The following is a 22965-nucleotide window of genomic DNA, read 5'->3' as shown; positions in this document are numbered from 1 at the left end:
TACCGGCGCCACTAGAAAGGACGCAGGGAGTATGGGAGTGGGATCGATGGTCCTCTCCTCGGTGTCATAGAGACGCGACAGTGCGTCGGCCTTCCGGTTCCGAGAACCCAGAATGTATGAAAGGGTGAACTGGAACCTAGTAAAGAACCTAGCCCACCTGGCTTGATGAGGATTCAGTCTCCTCGCTGCCCGGATGTACTCCAGGTTACGGTGGTTGGTCCAGATGAGAAAAGGGTGACGTGCCCCCTCAAGCCAATGTCTCCACACTGTCAAAGCCTTGACCATGGCTAACAACTCCCTGTCCCCCACATCGTAGTTGCGCTCCGCCGGGCTTAGCTTCCTAGAAAAGAAAGTGCAGGGGCGGAGCTTCAGAGGAGCGCCCGAACGTTGTGACAGAACTGCTCGTACCCCAGCTTCGGACGCGTCCACCTCCACTACGAATGGCAAAGAGGGATCCGGATGCGCCAGCACCGGAGCGTCAGTAAACAGAACCTTCAGATGACGGAAGGCCCTGTCTGCCTCCGCCGACCACCGCAGCCGCACCGGACCCCCCTTCAGCAGTGAGGTAATGGGAGCTGCCACCTGACCAAAACCCCAGATAAACCTCCGGTAATAATTGGCGAACGCCAAAAACCGTTGCACCTCCTTCACCGTGGTAGGGGTTGGCCAATTACACACAGCCGTAACGCGGTCACATTCCATCACCACCCCTGTGGTGGAAATGCGATATCCTAGGAAAGAGACGGCTCGTTTGGAGAACTCACATTTCTCAGCCTTGACGTATAGGTTATTCTCCAGCAGCCGCCCAAGCACTCTGCGCACCAAAGCCACATGCTCGGCGCGGGTGGCGGAGTAGATCAAGATGTCAAGATGTCTCGGAGAACCTTGTCCACAAAGGATTGGAAGACTGCGGGAGCATTTTTTAACCCATACGGCATGACGAGGTACTCATAATGGCCAGATGTGGTACTAAATGCGGTTTTCCACTCGTCTCCCATTCGCATACGCACCAGATTATACGCACTCCTGAGATCTAGTTTGGTGAAGAAGCGCCCCGTGGAATGACTCCACTGCCGTAGCAATGAGAGGTAGTGGGTAACTGAACCCCACTGTGATGGAATTTAGACCTCTATAGTCAATGCACGGGCTCAGGCCTCCCTCCTTCTTCTTCACAAAAAAGAAACTCGAGGAGACGGGTGATTTAGATGGCCGTATGCATCCCTGTCTCAAGGACTCCGCGACGTATGTCTCCATAGCCACCGTCTCCTCCTGAGACAGAGGATACACATGACTCCTAGGAAGGACCGCGTCAGCTTGGAGGTTTATCGCACAATCCCCCTGTCGATGGGGTGGTAATTGAGTCGCCTTCGTTTTACTGAAGGCGATAGCCAAATCGGCATATTCAGAAGGAATGTGCACGGTAGAGACTTGGTCTGGACTCTCCACCGTGGTTGCACCGATGGAAACTCCTACACACCTACCTTAGCACTCCCTCGACCACCCCTTAAGAGCCCTCTGTCTCCACGAAATCTGAGGGTTGTGAGTGGCTAGCTAGGGGAGTCCCAGTACCACCGAAAACGCAGGGGAGTCGATGAGGTATAGGCTGATACGTTCCACATGACCCCCCCATGTCGTCATAACCAGTGGCACAGTAACCTCCCCCACTTGGCCAGACCCTAGCGGTTGACTATCTAGGGCGTGCACAGGGAAGGGGTGGTCCAGCTGAACCAGGGGAATCCCTAACCTATTAGCGACCCCACAGTCCATAAAACTCCCAGCTGCACCTGAATCGACTAGTGCCTTATACTGGGAGTGAGGGGGAAAATCGGGAAAACAAACAGAAGTCTACATGTGGTCAACAGGGGGCTCTGGGTGTGTCTGGTGCTGACTCACCTGGGGGGTCGATGTAGTGCTCTGCCTGCCCTCCGGACTCCTGGGGGGACCCCTCCAGCACCGGTCCGCAGTGTGTCCTCTGCGTCCACAGTGGGTGCACGAGAGGCCCCCCCCTCCGGTCTTCCTCGGAGCAGCTCCTCCTATCTCCATGGGCAGTGGAGCAGGAGGGCTGGGAGGTGGAATGAACAGACCCCGACTAGAACGTCCCCGGGTAGCCAGTAGGTGGTCCAGCCTGATGGATAGATCCACCAGCTGGTCGAGGGTGATGGCGTGGTCCCTACAAGCCAGCTCCCGACGGACATCCTCATTTAGGCTGCAGCGATAGTGATCCATCAGGGCCCGCTCATTCCACCCCGATCCTGCGGCGAGAGTCCGGAACTCCAAGGCGAAGTCCTGAGCGCTCCTCGTCCCCTGTCTCAAATGAAACAGTCTCTCACCCGCCGCCTTGCCCTCCGGGGGATGATCAACTCCGGGTAGTCGCCCCGAGCCGAGTCTGGGCCCTCCCAAACCGCGTTGGCCCATTCCAGGGCTCTACCCGTAAGACAGGAGACGAGGACGCTCACTTTCTCCTCGTCGGAGGGAGAGGGGCGGACGGTCGCCAGGTACAGTTCGATCTGGAGTATGAACCCCTTACACCCAGCGGCCGTCCCATCAAATTCCCTCGGTAGCGTAATCCGAATCCCACTCGAGCCCACTTCAGGGGGGTGTCGGTAGGGGCGCCAGCTGAGCCACTGGAGCTGGTCTGGTGGAGGAGGTACCTCTCTCCCAGCTCTCCAGTCGGGTCAGTACTTGGTCCATCGCCGAGCCTAGGCGGTGGAGGAGGCTGGCGTGCTGCGACACCTGTTCAGCTACTGAAGTTGCTTCGGGTCCTGCTGACTCCATAATAATTTGTGGTGCGGGATTCTGTCACGGGCAGCCCGGCGAGAAAATAAATCCTCCAATATAAAAACGATAGAGAAGACACGGCCACAGCGTAAACCCGCTGACAAACAAACAATCCCGCACAACCCCAAAGGAACAAACTAAATACCCCCCCACTAATGACAGAAATGACAACAGGTGCGGACCTAGACAGACAAAACACAACGAACACAGAACATAGATCGGCGGCAGCTAGTAGACCGGCGACGACGACCGCCAAGCGCCGCCCGGCCGAGGAGGGGCACCATTTTCTGTGGATACTGTGACTTTCTCTGGCGTCCCGTTGGACATTGATGATCAATATCTGAGACATTAAATTCCAGGAGTAGTTAATGCACGTCTCTTGACCCGTATGGAGAATGGGGAAAAAGGAGCAAAGTGTATCTGTATTATTGACCCCTATGGAGAATGTAGCTGTTTATCTGTATTATTGACCCCTATGGAGAATGTAGCTGTTTATCTGTATTATTGACCCTTATGGAGAATATAGCTGTTTATCTGTAATATTGACCCCTATGGAGAATGGGGGAAAAGGAGCAGAGTTTGTCTGTATTATTGGTGTTTGATGAGTATTTACCACCCTATGTAAAGTTGGGATATATAAGATACGCTATAAGAACGTTTGTGTAAAAAGTGAAAGAAGATTGTCTGTGTCAAATGTTTTCAGACTGAAGGAATATGTTCTAGAAGAGTCTGTGAATATAAAATGTTGTAACTGTGGTAGGGATCATCTTTCTGAATTCCCAGAATGCCCTGTTAGGGTGAAAGAGGTTGAGGAGTCAAGGATCAGGGCTGCACAGCAAGTCTCCTATGTGGAGGTGGTGAAGAGAGTTGAAGGGAAAAGAGGCCACAGTTCTGAAGAAGATATGGAGGTGGATGTAACACAACCAGTTGTAAATGTTATACGTCAATCAAGTGATCTGGATACACTTATTGTGGAAAAGGTGGATTTTGTAGCATTTACAGCCACAGTTATTCATTGTACTGCACATTATTATAACTGCAGCTGAGAAGTTTTTGGGCCTCCAAGACTTACGGCAGAAGCACTTCAAGGACTACTGTCACCAGGAAATGTCCCTCCATCACAGGATCCCTCTGAGCCTGTGTAGGGACCTGATTAAAATAGAAAAGCAGGTTGATTTACTTTAATTAACATGATACTTTGCATTTTGTTATTTGTTATTTTATTTATATTATTAAATGTTGATCCTTTTTGGAGACTTGTTATCCACCTGAACAGTAGGTGGCGGAATGCACATATAATTGTTGCGAACGTAATTATACCATAGAAGAAGAAGCTCGCGTCCTTATTCCAGCAAACCCGGAAGTTACAGAGACGGAGAGGGACAGAAACAATCAAACAGCGCTACTCCACAACATTACTAAGTACAATATACATCACATGAATCAAACATGAATGCTTGTCTGCCTATTCCTTATACCATATTGTTACTGAAGGAAGGTAATAATAATGTGTGTATTGTATGAACTGAGATACTAAATGAACTGTGTCGACACATTGCTAACGGAGCTGAAAACGGAGCAGGGAGGAGGTGTGTTAGTTTACCAAATGCTGTCCGCGGCCAGTGACTGACTTCTCCGGCAGACGGTGACAGTCAGGTAAATAGCTTTTTTTGTCTTAAAGGGACAGTGTTGTATTTTGGGACACACTTGCGTAAGCTTGCATCAAACACAACAGCATTTTCAGTCACCTCCTTGCCTGAAGGAGAAGTGGATAAACAAGTTAATGTCAAGCCCTGCATGTTTCTTTCAGAAGTCTCATGGAATGTAGGCCTATATTAAACACCACACATTGGCTGCTACTGTAGGCTGAATGATAGAACAACTGTTTCCATGTTAAAATGTTATGGGAAGCATTTTCTCCATTGTTTTTGATGGTAGGTCACTCTGGTAGGCCTACATTATGATCAAATAGCCACAGTAGCCTACTTGTCCACTGTTAACTGTAACTTAAAGGGGGTACAGCCTCAGTGTTCACAGTAAACGCACACTGGAAGTTGCACAGAATTTTCACAATGTTCAAGTTTGCGCTCAGCACACCTGAAATCTGCTCAGTCCCGGAAAAAGTTAGAAGAACATTGGTGATGGTGTCATGCATCTGACGGTTGTATATTCAGTGTGTCAATGATTGATTGTATCTGTCTCTATGTAAATGAATGAGAGTATATTTGATGTATCTATTTAATATTGGTCTGATGTTAGAGCAGGAGAAGGGGGGAGTGTCGATGCCAGAGGTCTGTGACCTGAGTCCAGATCAACAGGCCTGATGCTACATGTCAGGAAGAGAGAGAGAACGAGAGAGAGAGGAAGGAGGGGGTGGGGAGGGTGAGAGATAAGGGGAGGAGATGGAGGGAGGTGTCAAAAAAGATGGACTGACATAGTAACAAACAGTCAACTGAATGTAGTCAACCAGTAACCTCTTCCACTATTGGCCCAGCTCAGCTTGACCCTGACCTATGGAACTGAATGATTGAGAAAACAAAAATAGATGAAAGCATCTAGCATCTAAATGTATTAAATTATATATAAACTCATGAGAGATGTTCACCTTTCCACATTGTGACTTTTGTGGTGAGGTCTTGTTGAGAAATGTCTCAGTGCTCAATGTGACTTTAGTTAAATACATTGATACACTGGATAAACATTATAACAGACTAATTAAATACATAGATACACTGGATAAACATTATTACAGACTAATTGCAGTAGGTTACAGTACAACATTACTAAATGATAACAACGTAGCCTTGTGACCAGCTAGTAGTTGGTTGATATGGTGCAGTAGGTTACAGTACAACATTACTAAATGATAACAACGTAGCCTTGTGACCAGATAGTAGTTGGTTGATATGGTGCAGTAGACTACAGTACAACATTACTAAATGATAACAACGTAGCCTTGTGACCAGATAGTAGTTGGTTGATATGGTGCAGTAGACTACAGTACAACATTACTAAATGATAACAACGTAGCTTTGTGACCAGATAGTAGTTGGTTGATATGGTGCAGTAGACTACAGTACAACATTACTAAATGATAACAACGTAGCCTTGTTACCAGCTAGTAGTTGGTGGATATGGGGTGCAGTTAACTAGCGTCGTTGTTATTCGTTGGGTCCCTTGACTAAATTATTATATACACTTGTGAATGTTACTGAGATATGTTTTGATATTGTAAGATATATTATAATTTGCAGGGTTAGTAAAATAACATGCAACTGGAAGCAGACAGTAAAAATGTGTCTCAAAGCAGGACAATGATGTGATGACCTGTAAATGTACTTTACTGTAGTCTAACTGTCCATCTGGGGACAGGCACTAATGTCAGTTAAGTTGTGATGGTGTCATGCATCTGACTGATATATATTCAGTGTGTCAATGATTGATTGTATCTGTCTCTATGTAAATGAATGAGAGTATATATTATGTATTATATTGGTGTTATGTTAGAGTAGGAGAAGGGAGGGCTGTAGAAGCTAGAGGTCTGTGATCTGAGTCAAGATCAACAGGTCCTCAACACTATATGTCAGGAAGAGAGAGAGAGAGAGAGAGAGGGAGATGGAAGAGAGAGAGATGAGCAGAGGGACAGGGAGGAGGGGTGGGGAGAGAGAGAGGAGGGGGTGGGGAGGGTGAGAGATAAAGGGAGGGAGGTGTCAAAAGAGATAGGGCTGACATAGTAACATACAGTCAACTGAATATAGTCAACCAGTAACGTCTTCCACTATTGGCCCAGCTCAGCTTGACCCTGACCTATGGAACTGAATGATTGAGAAAACAAAAATAGATGAAAGCAAATATATTAAATTATACACTGCTCAAAAAAATAAAGGGAACACTTAAACAACACATCCTAGATCTGAATGAAAGAAATAATCTTATTAAATACTTTTTTCTTTACATAGTTGAATGTGCTGACAACAAAATCACACAAAAATAATCAATGGAAATCCAATTTTTCAACCCATGGAGGTCTGGATTTGGAGTCACACTCAAAATTAAAGTGGAAAACCACACTACAGGCTGATCCAACTTTGATGTAATGTCCTTAAAACAAGTCAAAATGAGGCTCAGTAGTGTGTGTGGCCTCCACGTGCCTGTATGACCTCCCTACAACGCCTGGGCATGCTCCTGATGAGGTGGCGGATGGTCTCCTGAGGGATCTCCTGCCAGACCTGGACTAAAGCATCCGCCAACTCCTGGACAGTCTGTGGTGCAATGTGGCGTTGGTGGATGGAGCGAGAGATGATGTCCCAGATGTGCTCAATTGGATTCAGGTCTGGGGAACGGGCGGGCCAGTCCATAGCATCAATGCCTTCCTCTTGCAGGAACTGCTGACACACTCCAGCCACATGAGGTCTAGCATTGTCTTGCATTAGGAGGAACCCAGGGCCAACCGCACCAGCATATGGTCTCACAAGGGGTCTCTGAGGATCTCATCTCGGTACCTAATGGCAGTCAGGCTACCTCTGGCGAGCACATGGAGGGCTGTGCGGCCCCCCAAAGAAATGCCACCCCACACCATGACTGACCCACCGCCAAACCGGTCATGCTGGAGGATGTTGCAGGCAGCAGAATGTTCTCCACGGCGTCTCCAGACTCTGTCACATGTGCTCAGTGTGAACCTGCTTTCATCTGTGAAGAGTGGCGAATTTGCCAATCTTGGTGTTCTCTGGCAAATGCCAAACGTCCTGCACGGTGTTGGGCTGTAAGCACAACCCCCACCTGTGGACATCATACCACCCTCATGGAGTCTGTTTCTGACCGTTTGAGCAGACACATGCACATTTGTGGCCTGCTGGAGGTTATTTTGCAGGGCTCTGGCAGTGCTCCTCCTGCTCCTCCTTGCACAAAGGCAGAGGTAGCGGTCCTGCTGCTGGTTTGTTGCCCTCCTACAGCCTCCTCCACGTCTCCTGATGTACTGGCCTGTCTCCTGGTAGCGCCTCCATGCTCTGGACACTACGCTGACAGACACAGCAAACCTTCTTGCCACAGCTCGCATTGATGTGACATCCTGGATGAGCTGCACTACCTGAGCTACTTGTGTGGGTTGTAGACTCCGTCTCATGCTACCACTAGAGTGAAAGCACCGCCAGCATTCAAAAGTGACCAAAACATCAGCCAGGAAGCATAGGAACTGAGAAGTGGTCTTTGGTCCCCACCTGCAGAACCACTCCTTTATTGGGGGTGTCTTGCTAATTGCCTATAATTTCCACCTGTTGTCTATTCCATTTGTACAACAGCATGTGAAATTTATTGTCAATCAGTGTTGCTTCCTAAGTGGACAGTTTGATTTCACAGAAGTGTGATTGACTTGGAGTTACATTGTGTTGTTTAAGTGTTCCCTTTATTTTTTTGAGCAGTATATATAAACTCATCTGTAAAGAGATGTTCATCTTTCCACATTGTAACTTTTGTGGTGAGGTCTTGTTGAGAAATGTCACACCATTTCTCAGTGCTCAATGTCTCAACAGTGTTTTTCAAAGGAACCACAACCATTTGTCCTGTTCATCTCTCACAGCTTAGTTCAGTCTACTGCTAAATAACAGGATATGGAGAAACAGCATTTGGCTGTGAGTCCAGAACCATGAGTCAGTCATGTAGACAAAGGGGAAGTGTTCTAGCAGAGGGAGCAGGTCTCATCAGTACATCATGTGACTTTAGTTAAATATATAGATACACTGGATAAACATTATAACAGACTAGTTAAATACATAGATACACTGGATAAACATTATAACAGACTAATTAAATACATAGATACACTGGATAAACATTATAACAGACTTTAGTTAAATACATAGATACACTGGATAAACATTATAACAGACTTTAATTAAATACATAGATTCACTGGATAAACATTATAACAGACTAATTAAATACATAGTTACACTGGATAAACGTTGTTTCAGACTAATTAAATACATAGATACACTGGATAAACATTATAACAGACTAATTAAATACATAGATACACTGGATAAACATTATTACAGAATAATTAAATACATAGATACACTGGATAAACATTATAACTGTCACGTCCTGGCCAGTATAAGGATTAATTGTTATTGTAGTTTGGTCAGGACGTGGCAGAGGGTATTTGGTTTATGTGGTTCGGGGTGGTGGTTTTCTAAAAAGGGCATTTGATTTATGTATTCCGGGGTTTTTGGGCACTGTTCCTTGTTTATGTAATTCTATGTTTAGTCTAGGTAATCTGTTTCTACGTTGAGTTAATTGGGGTGGACTTCCAATTGAAGGCAGCTGTGTGGTGTTGCCTTTGATTGGAAGTCCTATATTAGTTGGGTGTGTTTGTCTGTGTATTTGTGGGAGATTGTTTCTTGTTTTGCCGAGTGAGCCTTTCAAGACTGTTTCGTTTTTCATAAGTTCGTTTCGTTTTGTTGTTTTGGTGTGTTCATTCTGAGTTAATAAATGTCAAGATGAGCGTACACATACCTGCTGCGTTTTGGTCCTCCATTTCCAACGACAACCGTGACAATAACAGACTAATTAAATACATAGATACACTGGATAAACATTATAACAGACTAATTAAATACATAGATACACTGGATAAACATTATTACAGACTAATTAAATACATAGATACACTGGATAAACATTATAACAGACTTTAATTAAATACATAGATACACTGGACAAACATTATTACAGACTAATTGCAGTAGGTTACAGTACAACATGACTAAATGATAACAACGTAGCCTTGTGACCAGCTAGTAGTTGGTTGATATGGTGCAGTAGACTACAGTACAACATTACTAAATGATAACAACGTAGCCTTGTGACCAGATAGTAGTTGGTTGATATGGTGCAGTAGACTACAGTACAACATTACTAAATGATAACAACGTAGCCTTGTGACCAGATAGTAGTTGGTTGATATGGTGCAGTAGGTTACAGTACAACATTACTAAATGATAACAACGTAGCCTTGTGACCAGATAGTAGTTGGTTGATATGGTGCAGTAGACTATAGTACAACATTACTAAATGATAACAACGTAGCCTTGTGACCAGATAGTAGTTGGTTGATATGGGGTGCAGTAGACTAGCGTCGTTGTTATTCGTTGGGTCCCTTGACTAAATCATGTTATTTTTGACTTGGTAAAATAAGCTAGTGGTTTTGTACACTCTCACTAGATAGAATTATGTGGTTTGGTGGCAGATTTTCAACAGAAAATAGACAGATACAGTATATCATCAGCAATTGTCAATCAGATGAGATGCACAGCGAACCCATATTGAATTCCATTCATTTATAAATGTGTAGACTAATTATTGTTAATATTCCAGGTTTCAGGCCGGCCAATCACAACCCTGAAGCCCCCTGTCCCCAGCAGGAAAGACCAGGAAAAAGTGTTAGCTGAAGGTACAACTTCCTATTGAGGAAATGTAAGACAACTCAATGTCATATTTAGAGTTACTGACATGAATAGAAGCATATACAAACAATCTATCACATGTATTTTATAAAGGCCCTTTTACATCAGCAGTTGTCACAAAGAGCTTATACAGATAACCAGCCTAAAACCCCAAAGAGCAAGCAATGCAGACGTAGAAGCACAGTGGCTAGGAAAGTCTCCCTAGAAAGGCAGGAACCTAGGAAGAAACCTAGAGAGGAACCAGGCTCTGAGGGGTGGCCAGTCCTCTTCTGGCTGTGCTGGTGGAGATGATAAAAGACTACAGCCATTTAGACAGATGACCAGCAGTGTCAAATAATAGAGGTTTATAGAGGGTGCAATAGTTCAGCACCTCAGGAGTAAATGCCAGTTGGCTCTTCATAGCTGAGCGTTTAGAGGTTGAGACAGTAGGTCAGGTAGCGAGAGACAGGATCAAACAGCGGGTCTGGGACAAGGTAGTACCTCTGGTGAGCCTTGAGCAGGTCAGGGTTCCATAGCTGCAGACAGAAACAGCAGAGACTGGATCAGCAGCACGACCAGGTGGACTGGAGACAGGGACAGCCAGGAGTCGTCAGGCCAGGTAGTCCTGAGGCAGGGTCCTAGATCTCATGCCATTCAGTAATACATGTCCTTTGATCTCCTTTTTACTGGACACTGTTGATAGCCAATTTTCCCAAGCTAATCACTGATTGGCCGACTACAAGGATGTGGTCAGGTTGAGACTTCTGAGTCATAATAACACAGAACACACACATCAGATTGCAAGGGCAAGTACAATACGTGAGTTACTTGATGTGGAATAGAGTTCCATGTAGTCATGGCTCTATGTAGTACTGTGCTCCTCCCATAGTCTGTTCTGTTTAGGTTGGTGTGTAGTCAAGGCTTTGTCATTAAAATGATATTGTGCCTATTTTTCAGATCTGCCCACCTGCTCAGTGGGTGACAGGTCTTTCCACCAAGCTGTTCCAGGCCTGGAGTGGCATGCTGGAACTTCCAGAGGCTTCTACACCTGAAGCATTGTGATGTGGTCCAGGTAATTATCAAACACACGTTTACACACTCACTCAATCACTCACTCTGTTTTGTTATATAATTATTTTAACTTTTGAAAATTGTTCCTCTCTCTCTTAGATCTGACAGCACTATTAGCTCAACCACAGTCTTCACAGCTGCAGTCGTCTGCCCCTGCACCTGCTACACCGGCCACGACAGCTGATACAGGTCATTATCACATCCATGTATACACACATGCACCCTCTCCCTCACTTGGGGCTCTATTCAATCACTTCCTCTTCAGCCGACATCCACATAGAGGTTGTTTTGGTGGTGTCTGAGGTGGAACTGTGTTAGAGATGTCAAATCCACAAGCTGCTCCTGACATTATACCTAAAGGGGACGTTGCCATTGGCTGCACGGATTCACATTAACAGAAATCTCATGCAGCCCAGTTTAGAAGTTTCAACACTGGAATGTGAGATGTAATCTGCACCTCCATTAGGCTGATAGAAATCCTCATGATTTAGTTTCATGATTTAGAATGTGAGCGTCATTATTTCTATATGACCTACACTTTCGCCTTCTGAACTTGTAACGTGAGTAGGACGGCTGTAGTTTTGTGACTTTGATCAAGAGCTGCTGCTCACTGATTGGACAGATCCAACACAGTTACACCTCTGACACGGCCAAAACATCAGCTATGTGGTGTCAGATATCACCGGTTAACACTTGATCTGATTGGATCTAGGCCTTACACTCATTCAGTCTGTTTAGTTTATGATTATTGTCAGTTCAGAAAATTGTGCCTCTCTCTTTTAGATCTGCCAGCCCCAGCAGTTCAGCTGCAGTCTCAGCAGTCCTCTGCTGTGGTCTTTCATTTACCGGCTGCACCAGTTCCTACTACACTGGCCGTGAAGGGAGGAACTGTTGAGGAGACCCAGATGGATACAGGTCATTCAGAATTCTATTGCATATGCTCAGTCACACCAACAGATGTACACACACATGTTGTTCACCTGTATACTTACTGTCACTTTGTGTGTCTCTCTTTCAGATCTGCCTGACAGCCTCACCCAGAAGACACTGGGCCTATCAAGACTGACAAAGCAGAGATGGGTGGCTGACAAGGAAAAATAAAACACACACACACATTATCCACAATGTAAACACATTGTAATTACTTGTTTATTTAATGTTTTGCTGCATTTTATTTGAGGATTGGAGAGATCTACTCCTTCATATCCATTCTCAATATCTACATAATTACTCTCCATATCTATCAAATCAAAGGGTGATTGATAATATTGTAAAAGACTATGGCTTAATGTTTACAGTTTGAGGAAATTCTGTGTGCTTTTTTCTGAGTTGAAAACATGTGTTGGTTCCACTTTTCTGGGCTCCGTTATTTACAAATAAGGAATACTTAAAATGTGAATATATAAAATGAAGATATTAGAATACAGCCGTAGACAGAAGTCAAAGATCAACATACAACTGATGTCTCTCCTGAGTTCTGCCCCGAACAAAAGAAAGACAGGATCTTATATAGATCACCCCTTATGGTGTCAAACCCTGTATGTGCAGCTAAAAGAACAAGTTATTCTTAACACAAGGTTTCTGAGAACCGGTCTCAGCAGTATGTAAATCTGCCCTTGTTTCAGAGAAAAACAGAAGCTGTCTCTCTGTGTCTCTCTGTGTCTCGCTGTCATCCACAGTCCCTTTTCTCACCTCTTCTCACAGACGCAGGGCTGCGGGTTTTGGCAGAGAGCTACACACAGAGAGGCCTCAATATTCAGCTATACAGTGAGTAAAAGTACAATGGCACGTCAGCAAATGAATAACAACATAATCAATGGTGGGGGTCTTTAGAAGACCTCCAAAATCAACTTTAACCCTTCACATGCCTCCCTCTCACACACACATTAGACCCAATGTAAATAAATTGTAATAACTTGTTTATTTTATTTGAGGAAAATATCTGTAGTAAAGTACAATCACAGTTAAAGCAATGTCTTTGGTTTATTGGATATTTCTCTGAATACAAAGTGTGACCAGAAGGAAGTCGGCAGACCTGCAACCCCTGGACTGTGTAGGTTTTGTCATCTGGAGCTGAAAAATAGAGAGATGGGAGGAAGAGTGGAGTTTAAAGGTTTATCATTAATAACAGACACAATTCTAGAATTAATTCATATTAGAATATATTACATAATGTTTCTGGAACATGCTTAATCCTGACATTGTCAAGGCCATACAAATATTGTATACCAAACAATTTAAAATTTTAAATTTTACATGACATATCCATTTATATGATATCCACATTTGTGGCTATTGATGATATCTGCGTTTTCTGTGAAAAAGAAGGTGAGAATCTGTCCCACTTGTTCTTTAATGTAAATTTGTGTCAGAATTCTGGGAAAACTTTGCAAAATACTTATTTACCATTATGAACACGACCCATGTTTTTGACATGAAAGATATATGTTCCTATTGCAATGATAACAAGACCATTGAAATGATTGTGAATTTTTGTATTCTTGTTGCCAAATAGTTTATACACAGACAAAAATTCTATACCAAAATTACAAATTTTTCTGATTGAATTTAACTATCTTATTAAAACATTAACCCCAGTGAATAACAACAAGAATAACATTTTCCTGAATCATTATAGATTTTTTCAGAGTGATTACAATTGCACTAGAATTGTTTATTTTTTTATTACTTCATTGATATTGTTTGTATGTTTTAGTATTTTCTCGTTAATACCTGCGTTCTGTTTTATATGATGTGTCGTGTCTTTGGGGTACGATTAAACTGAAGACAGGTTTATCAATTAACTCCCTGTAATTATTATCACGCAATTAAACTGATTAATCGTTTAATTGTAATTAACTAGGAGATCGGGGCACCAAGGACAATATTCAGATAACAAAGTTATAATTTTCCTAATATAACTTTCCTGTATTATAATATTATATTCTATTATAGTATAGGCCGATTATCTTCTGGTTTAAATGGTGTATTTTACCTCGAGTCCAGTCTCATTCCAAACGTCGTAAATTGTTGTATCTGCACGAACCCAGTCTTTACTAAAATCATCCATACATCAATTGTCTTAAAATCATTTATTTACTACACTAAGTAATTAACAGAAAACATACAAACAGTAATTATTGTCACAAAGGATTGGTATAGTAATGTGCCCAAATGGCTAACAGGCATGGCAGGTCTGTTAGACAATGGGTCATAAACGGTCAGCTGAGAAGGTACACAGAGTTCATTAATATTAACAATTGACAATTGAAGGCTCGCTCATTCGGGAACAATTGCAATCAATATATATTTACGCTCATGTGTCGTCGTTCTTTGTTGGAACGTCGTTCTGTGGAGAGTTTTGTCTCTCTCTCTCTCTCTCTCTCTCTCGGTTAGAATGGATCTTTCAGAGCGACATTCATTAATGTGGTCATAGAATGGATGTTTCGTTGGTCTTCGCGTTCGATGATATAATTTACTTAGCTGCAGACTAATAATTAATATCAAAGACTTGTTCTTATTCTGTCGGTCTCGATAGTCTAAAAGTTAACCATGTGGTGTAGTTCACTTTCAGTAGAGGAATTGGATGGTAAAACCTATTGGCCATGGAGTGGAGGCCTGGTCTAAAGAAATGTAAATCAGGGAGTGTTTTATAGTGCCCATAGAATAGCTTGTCAAATGACGCCTGGTCCTGTATGTGTCCCTGGGGGCGTGCCTATGACTGAGTTAGACTTGGTTACAGAAATACAATTCTATCACATTAACATCAGTACATAGCATCTCAATGTATTACAAAAGCTTTATCCTTATTAATACATTCTATACAACCATTATGATGCAAGTCTCAAGCTGAGGCTATTATATAAACAGTTTTATGGTAATATGGCTATATTGTCTCTTCTGAGTATCACAAAATTGTACCAAGCGGACCAGTTCATAGCTGGATTCTTCACCAATCTTCCACACCTTCTCCAGAACACAAATGTCGCTTGGCTCCCCAATTCTGTGCGTTGGAAGAATTTCCTGTGTCTCTCTATGGGCCATGTGGCCAGAGACTCTCCTGGAATTTTACCACTCCTTCACACAGGGACTGGGTGGGGGAAGGTAGGTTGGGAGATGGTGCAAAAGGGGAGGGGGTCAACTGTCCTCCCTGTACCAAAAGAGGCCAACGTCATGACATACCACCCCTGGTGGTTTGGATCTTGTTTATCCTGCAAGTTACAAATCAACATAAAATCATGACCACGTGATGTCCCATTGGTAGATCATCGTTGCAGTCCTCTCTGGTAGTTGAACTTGGTAGGCTCTCTGAAAGCGGAGCCGTCCACCACAAGGATGGGCAGTTGATGTCCGGTTGGTGATCGCCGTTGCTGTCTCCTCTAGTGGTGTACCTTGGTAGGTTCCCTGGAAGCTGTAAAGTACCCCAGGAAGGGCCAGGGGATGTCCTGGTTGGTGATCGCCGTTACGGTCCCCCCCTCTGGTGGTTTACCTTGGTAGTCTCTCTGACAGCGGGCATGCCGCCACAAGGATAGGCCGTGGGTGGCCGGATTTGGGGTCACCGTTGCGGACCCGTCGTCCAGACTGGAAGATCTGGGCAGTAACTTAGGTAGATGTTAACAACGCACACACACTCATGAACTATATATAATTACATTCATTCCCCAATGAGCGGCGTTGTGGCACTAAGTGATGGTTGTATGGGGACTTTGTTTAACCTCTATGGGCTAGGTGGGACGCAAGCGTCCCACCCGTGGTGCACTCCATCAACAGCAGGTGCATTTCAAGAGCGGCAAATTTGAATCCAAATAAATGTCAAAATTCAAATTTTTCAAACATACAACTATTTTACACCCTTTGAAAGATAAACATCTCCTTAATCTAACCACGTTTTACGATTTCAAAAAGGTTTTACGGCGAAAGCATAAATTTAGAGTATGTTAGGACAGTACATTTACAAGAGTTGTGTGTAATGTTTTGTCAATTCAAAGACAGGGTCACCAAAACCATAAAACCAGCTAAAATGATGCACTAACCTTTTACAATCTCCATCAGATGACACTCCTAGGACATTATGTTAGACAATGCATGAATTTTTAGTTCTATCAAGTTCATATTTATATCCAAAAAGAGCGTTTTACTATGGCATTGATGTTGAGGAAATCGTTTCCCTCCAATAACCGGCAGTCAAGTCAGCACCACAAATTAAATAATTAAAATTAGAAAACATTGGTAAAATATTATATTGTCATTTAAAGAATTATAGATTTACATCTCTTGAACGCAATCAACTTGCCAGATTTAAAAATAACCTTACTGGGAAATCACACTTTGCAATAATCTGAGCACTGCGCCCAGAAAAATACGCGTTGCGATACAGACTAGCCGTCATGTTGGGGAGATCTAAAATCGAAAATACTATGTAAATAATCCATTACCTTTGATTCTCTTCATCAGATGTCACTTCCAGGTATCACAGGTCCATAACGAATGTAGTTTTGTTCAAAAAAGCTCATCATTTATGTCCAAAAATCTCCGTCTTGTTAGCACATGATCTAAGCCAGCCGGACTTCTCGTCATGAACGAGGGGAAAAAATATATTTACGTTCGTTCAAACATGTCAAACGTTGTATAGCATAAATCATTAGGGCCTTTTTTAACCAGAACATGAATAATATTCAAGGTGGACGAATGCATTCTCTTTTATAACGTATTGGAACGAGGGTACCCAACATGAACTCGCGCGCCAGGTGTCTAATGGGCCATCATCGTTCCATGGCTCTTGTTCGGTCAGATCTCCCTCCAGAAGACTCAAAACACTTTGTAAAGGCTGGTGACATCTAGTGGAAGCAATAGGAAGTGCCAAAATATTCCTCAGCCCCTGTGTTTTTCAATGGCATAGGTTTAAAGGTAATACAACACATCAGGTATCCACTTCCTGTCAGAAAATGTCTCAGGGTTTTGCCTGCCATATGAGTTCTGTTATACTCACAGACACCATTCAAACAGTTTTAGAAACTTTAGGGTGTTTTCTATCCATATATAATACGTATATGCATATTCTAGTTACTGGGTAGGATTAGTAACCAGATTAAATCGGGTACATTTTTTTATCCAGCCGTGCAAATACTGCCCCCTAGCCCCAACAGGTTAAGGCTCTATCACTTCCTAAGTGTCAAAGGAACTGAACCGAAAAGGAATGAAAGCATAAACAAAAATTATACAAAATATAGTTCTCACACAAGAAAAATCATCTAATTGGACTGTATTCTATATACGTCCAATGTTCTGGCAAAATGATTATCATGGCATTGTCTCTAATGCCATATCTAGGGTTTTTCCTACTTAGTGTGTTGCTTAGGCGCTATCCTAAGTTTAACTATATGATAAGTCTACAGCTGTAATGCATTAGTTTTGGGCAGTCTACAGGGATGACCTATGGACTTCTGGGAAGAAAACTGGTGAGTGCTGTAGAGTCAAAGGCCTAGAAGTAAATGTTCAACTTTACTAAGGCTGGTATATTGCTTGGGCCCTTAAGTGGTCCTAGCATAAATCCTAATTGGATGTTCCGTTGTGCATGTGCGCTTATGCTTACACAAGCGCGCATGTCAAGGGAAGAAAACCAAGTATCCGGGCAGATTACAACTTGTTCAGAATGAGTCTGACGTAGTCAGGTAATTTTCAGGTCAATGCCTGGAGGTCAGTCAGAATTGGTGTCAAGGGAGTCTGTAGTAGTTTTTCTACAAGTCACTGTCTTCCACTATTGTAGTGGCGATAGGTATGAAGCCTATTTCATAGCTATGTTATCCACGGAGGAGCTAACCTCACGACGGAAGTACTCTTTAAGTATTGGACCAGTCATACGTGGTGTGATCATGGTTCATGACTTCTAATAATTTTCCTCCTGAATGGAGGATCCTATTTATTAGTGACATGTGTCTTAACCATTGGAAGAGTGCACTGGAGATTCCCCTCCACGTGTTGCACTCTGAGTGACTCCTATGTCGCTGTTGTCAATGGTAATTTGATTGGTTAAGTCTCTAACCTTCTTACTGATTGTAGCTGGACTGACTGTTGCTAGTATTGGTACTGGTACTCAAGGGGACCAGTTATCCTACCGATTTATTCGGAAATATTATCTACCGGAACACATGATTGGAGCATTTTACTAGTTGTATTGTAGTTGAACCTACGCATGGCAAAGAATGATTATTGATGCCATTAGTTTTGGAGGTGGACAAGTCCACTGGACTTCCTTTACGACCAGTGTGGTACACCTCAGTACTATCTTAGATGTCTTCTAAGATAATCCCCATCTAGGGGCCTGTCTGCTCCTCACTGTTCTCATAGGAGAGTTTACAACTAGATTTGATTTATGCTCTGGCGGCCTCGTACGGTGTTGTCCGTAGTCTTGACCCCCCCCACCGGCCTCGATGAAGCTCATCATGGGTCTGGGCTACTATTCCCCCCCTTTGTGCCTCGGGACCCCCCCACCAGCGGGTGGTGTTGGTGTCCGATGCGCAAATGAAAAGGTCGGACCCTATGTACGAGTTGTCAGCGGCCGCGTTGTTATGAGAATGGCTGTAACCTTTCAACCAAATCTCCTGGTGTTTGTGCTTCAAAACGTTCAGTGGCTGTCGAGGCATGTCAGTCACCACCGCGTCCGCGTGTGGCAACCTCTTCAGTACCTGCGAACTGAGACGAGGATATCGGTCTGTGATATCGCAAAGTGTTTCACCAGTGGGAGTCATCGGGTCAGTTGCTGGACTGACGCCATTAGTGTCATTGTAAGGGGTGACAGTCCCCAACAAAGCGGAAGGTGTATCATCGGAAGCAGAGTATACTCTGCGCATCAATGTTTTTCTTGCTGGGACGGCCGCAGTGCTTGCGGAAGTGTCCAAAGGGAAAGAGAAGTTCATCTCAACTACCGTATTGCATGACTGCAAGGAGGAGGGAAGTTGCTCATTCACAGAGACAGCTGGCTCGAAATCATGAAAAGAATGGTCAATCAGGTTGGCTGATGGAATGTGTCGAGATATCGTACTCTCTCCGTGGATCGGATTTTGTACCAAGAGGTTTCTAAACGTCTTTTTCCCAAGGGGTGCTTTCGACAGATACCCCTCGTGAATGACTGCGTTGCAGCTAGCATTAGGGGGAGACAGTGTGTTCAGTGGAGAAGGCACTGTGGCCTGTGACCATACCTGGTTGGTTTTCCAATCCATCAATGGGAGTAACCGATCCATCAAGTCTGCTCCAAGTAGCAGGGTTACAGTTTCGAGGCTGGTAACATACACAGGGTGAACGAGCGATACGTCCTGGAAATTGTAGTTTCAGCATGACTCTCAATGTGAAAGGCGAGGTAGTCTGAGTGACCCCTCGAAGTTTATTGTCGCATCGTTCCACTTTTAACCAACGTTTAGTTGGCTTCAAAGCCCTTTTGAGATCATCAAACAATGTTTGAGAGATGAGTGATATTGTCGCACCCAAATCAATTAGCGCATGACAAGCTAAGCAGTCCTCCAGGACTGTTTCCAGGTATGGCCGTTTAGATTCGTGGTTAGTGGACATATTCCCCACAAAGTGGAGTGGTCGTTCGCAACGACGTGATGTGCCATGTCTGTTCAAGATGGAAGCAGATTGACTTTTCCGATTTTGAGTGGGCTTGGCTTTAACGAAGCGCTTGACCTTTTTCTTCGCAACTTTTGTATCAGAGTCTATAGACAAAGCCCGGGGGCTTGTTTCTTAATCAAGCGGGCCCTGGATAGGGTCTTGAATGAGAGCGGGAGAAATTTGAACTTTAACCTCTATGGGCTAGGTGGGACGCGTCCCACCTGCTCAACAGCCAGTTGAATCCTGTGGCGCGTTATTCAAATCCTTAGATATGCTATTACTTCAATTTTTCAAAAATATGACTATTTTACACCATTTTAAAGATAAGACTCTCGTTAATCTAACCACACTGTCCGATTTGAAAAAAGGCTTTACAACGAAAGCAAAACATTAGATTATGTCAGCAGACTACCCAGCCAGAAATAATCAGACACCCATTTTTCAAGCTAGCATATAATGTCACATAAACCCAAACCACAGCTAAATGTAGAACTAACCTTTGATGATCTTCATCAGATGACAACCCTAGGACATTATGTTATACAATACATGCATGTTTTGTTCAATCAAGTTCATATTTATATCAAAAACCAGCTTTTTACATTAGCATGTGACTAGCATGTGACTAGCATTCCCACCGAACACTGCCTGTGAATTTACTAAATTACTCACGATAAACGTTCACAAAAAGCATAACAATTATTTTAAGAATTATAGATAGAGAACTCCTCTATGCACTCGATATGTCCGATTTTAAAATAGCTTTTCGGTGAATGCACATTTTGCAATATTCTCAGTAGATAGCCCGGCATCACAGGGCTAGCTATTTAGACACCCAGCAGGTTTAGCACTCATCAAAGTCAGATTTACTATAAGAAAAATGTTCTTACCTTTGTTGTCTTCGTCAGAATGCACTCCCAGGACTTCTACTTCAATAACAAATGTTGGTTTGGTCCAAAATAATCCATCGTTATATCCAAACAGCGCCGTTTTGTTTGTGCGTTCTAGACACTATCCTAAAGGCTAAATAAGGGTGACGAGCATGGTGCAATTCGTGACAAAAGAATTCTAAATATTCCATTACCGTACTTCGAAGCATGTCAACCGCTGTTTAAAATCAATTTTTATGCCATTTTTCTCATAAAAAAGTGATAATATTCCGACCGGGAATCTGCGTTTAGATAAACAGACAAAGGAAAAGAAACCATTCGGTCGAAGTGGGCACGCGCCTAAGCCCATAGTACTCTGAGTGGCCACTTGCCAAAAGCGATAAAGTGTTTCAGCCAGAGCCTGCCTCGATATCGTTCAACGTTTTCCCAGGCTCTGAGACCCTATGGACGACGTAGGAAGTGTCACGTTATTGCACAGATCCTGAGTCTTCAATAAAAAGAGCCAAGATGAAACACTACTTCTCAGACAGGCCACTTCCTGCTTGAAATCTTCTCAGGTTTTGGCCTGCCATAGGAATTCTGTTATACTCACAGACACCATTCAAACAGTTTTAGAAACTTTAGGGTGTTTTGTATCCAAAGCCAATAATTATATGCATATTCTAGTTACTGGGCAGGTGTAGTAACCAGATTAAATCGGGTACATTTTTTATCCAGCCGTGCAAATACTGCCCCCTATCCCCAACAGGTTAATGTCCTTGCTATGGGTGTTAATTCCTGCGGACCTGGTGTCCGGTAATTCCCCGTCTAGTCCTTGTGACTTATCTTTTACCCTTTTCTCAAATTGTTCTCGCTTAAGTTCTTCCCGTAGTGGGACTTCTGGAGAACATCGGTCTATGTTTTGATCGTCCTTGAACCCTTTGTTACTCTTGTGCTCTGACACTTTTTGTGGGTTGGGTGCAGGAACGTAGCGAACGAGTCGATTGTAGCGGTAGTCATGTTGATGGCTACGTACTTTACAGTTATTTCGACCGCGGAGGTTATTGGAATCATGGTTTCGTGGTAGAAACTGTTGTTGTGCGTCATCTCTCGACGCTCCAATACCTGATAATGCACCCTTTAACTGGAGTGAGTGCTCCTGGTCAAACTTCAAAACTGAGTGGTCAGGGATCTTAGCATTGTGAACTTTTGATGCCTCAAAAGCTGTGCTTGCAAGCTCTCTGAGTTGTAAGATAGGCAAGCCAACGTGGGCGGCAGGGCCCAAGTAGGTAATGAAGGTGGGATACATGTTCGACAGAAACATTTGTTTGAATGGTAACAGCTCTTCCATTCCTGTTTCAGTGAGTAGGCCAAAGTAAGCTGAACGAAGCCTATGATCGTAAGCTTGTGGGTGTTCGTTCCGAGCTTGTTTGACGGTGTTAGCCAGTGAGCAATCGTGTTTGCGAGTCGCCGAACCACTGAATTCTAATTTCAAAGCTGTGGCAAGTTTAGCGTAGTCATTTAGCACGTGTTCCTGTTGTAGGCGAATGAACCTTGTCACGTGTCTATTCGACGTTCGCTTCAACAGGTAAACCCTGTCAGAACCCGTAGCGTTCGAGTAGCCATCCAACGCGTCCTCTATGTCAGCTAGGAACGTCTCCGTATCGTTTGGCTGACCTGGAACGGGGTCAAAGGTGGGGAAATTCTTGACGAGTTTGTCAAGGTATTCCGCGCCAAGCGGGCGGAGAGGGTTGGCTTCATCCTGTGGAGAAATTGGGGCCGAAAGGCCAAGAGAGGAAGCCAAGCCTTGTTGTTGTTGGCCAAGAGGCGCCATATTACTCAGTGCCGAAGGGCAAAGAGGAGAAGACTGAGGGGACACATGAGGGAGGCAAGGTCTGAAACCTATTGTCTTCACTCCTGTGAGTACAGGGCTCCGGTTGCTTGGATGGGTAGTCGCGCTGTAGAGCGTGACCATTCTGGATTTCCTCCAGATGGTACCTAATGGTGGAATTCTGCTGCATTGCAGAGTCCACTTGAGCGCTTAGAGTACCGATTTTGGACACGTGAGTGTCACACCTGCTCCTTTCGATCTCAAAATTATCTGTCATGTTTTGCAGATAGAGGTCCTGAGTACGGAGCGAGAGATTCAGTGATGAGATTTCCTCTGCTTGCTTAGAAATCAATATTTCCAACCTCAT

At 43.8% G+C, this 22965-nt stretch overlaps 1 long non-coding RNA gene across 8 annotated transcripts in view; it reads left to right on the top strand.

Moving 5' to 3' along the window:
- The first annotated feature begins 4116 nt into the window (after positions 1–4116).
- Positions 4117–22965, top strand: part of LOC123723778 (uncharacterized) — a 50035-nt gene continuing 31186 nt past the window's right edge. Inside the window, exons 1-8 of one of the 8 annotated variants that reach the window (XR_014392062.1) lie at positions 4122–4434; positions 10153–10228; positions 11178–11292; positions 11391–11480; positions 12075–12206; positions 12310–12417; positions 12996–13058; positions 13302–14095. This is a non-coding gene — a long non-coding RNA (uncharacterized LOC123723778). Of the gene's footprint in view, positions 4435–10152; positions 10252–11177; positions 11293–11390; positions 11481–12074; positions 12207–12309; positions 14096–22965 lie in introns of those variants that run through there. The other 7 variants (XR_014392061.1, XR_014392060.1, XR_014392064.1 and 4 more) reach the window with 7 other exon arrangements.

Source organism: Salmo salar, chromosome 04 (genome assembly GCF_965601325.2).
Source record: "Salmo salar chromosome 04, fSalSal1, whole genome shotgun sequence".
Taxonomy (NCBI): domain Eukaryota; kingdom Metazoa; phylum Chordata; class Actinopteri; order Salmoniformes; family Salmonidae; genus Salmo; species Salmo salar.
The sequence above is the reverse complement of the archived record's forward strand: the minus strand, read 5'-3'. Positions and strand labels throughout refer to the sequence as shown.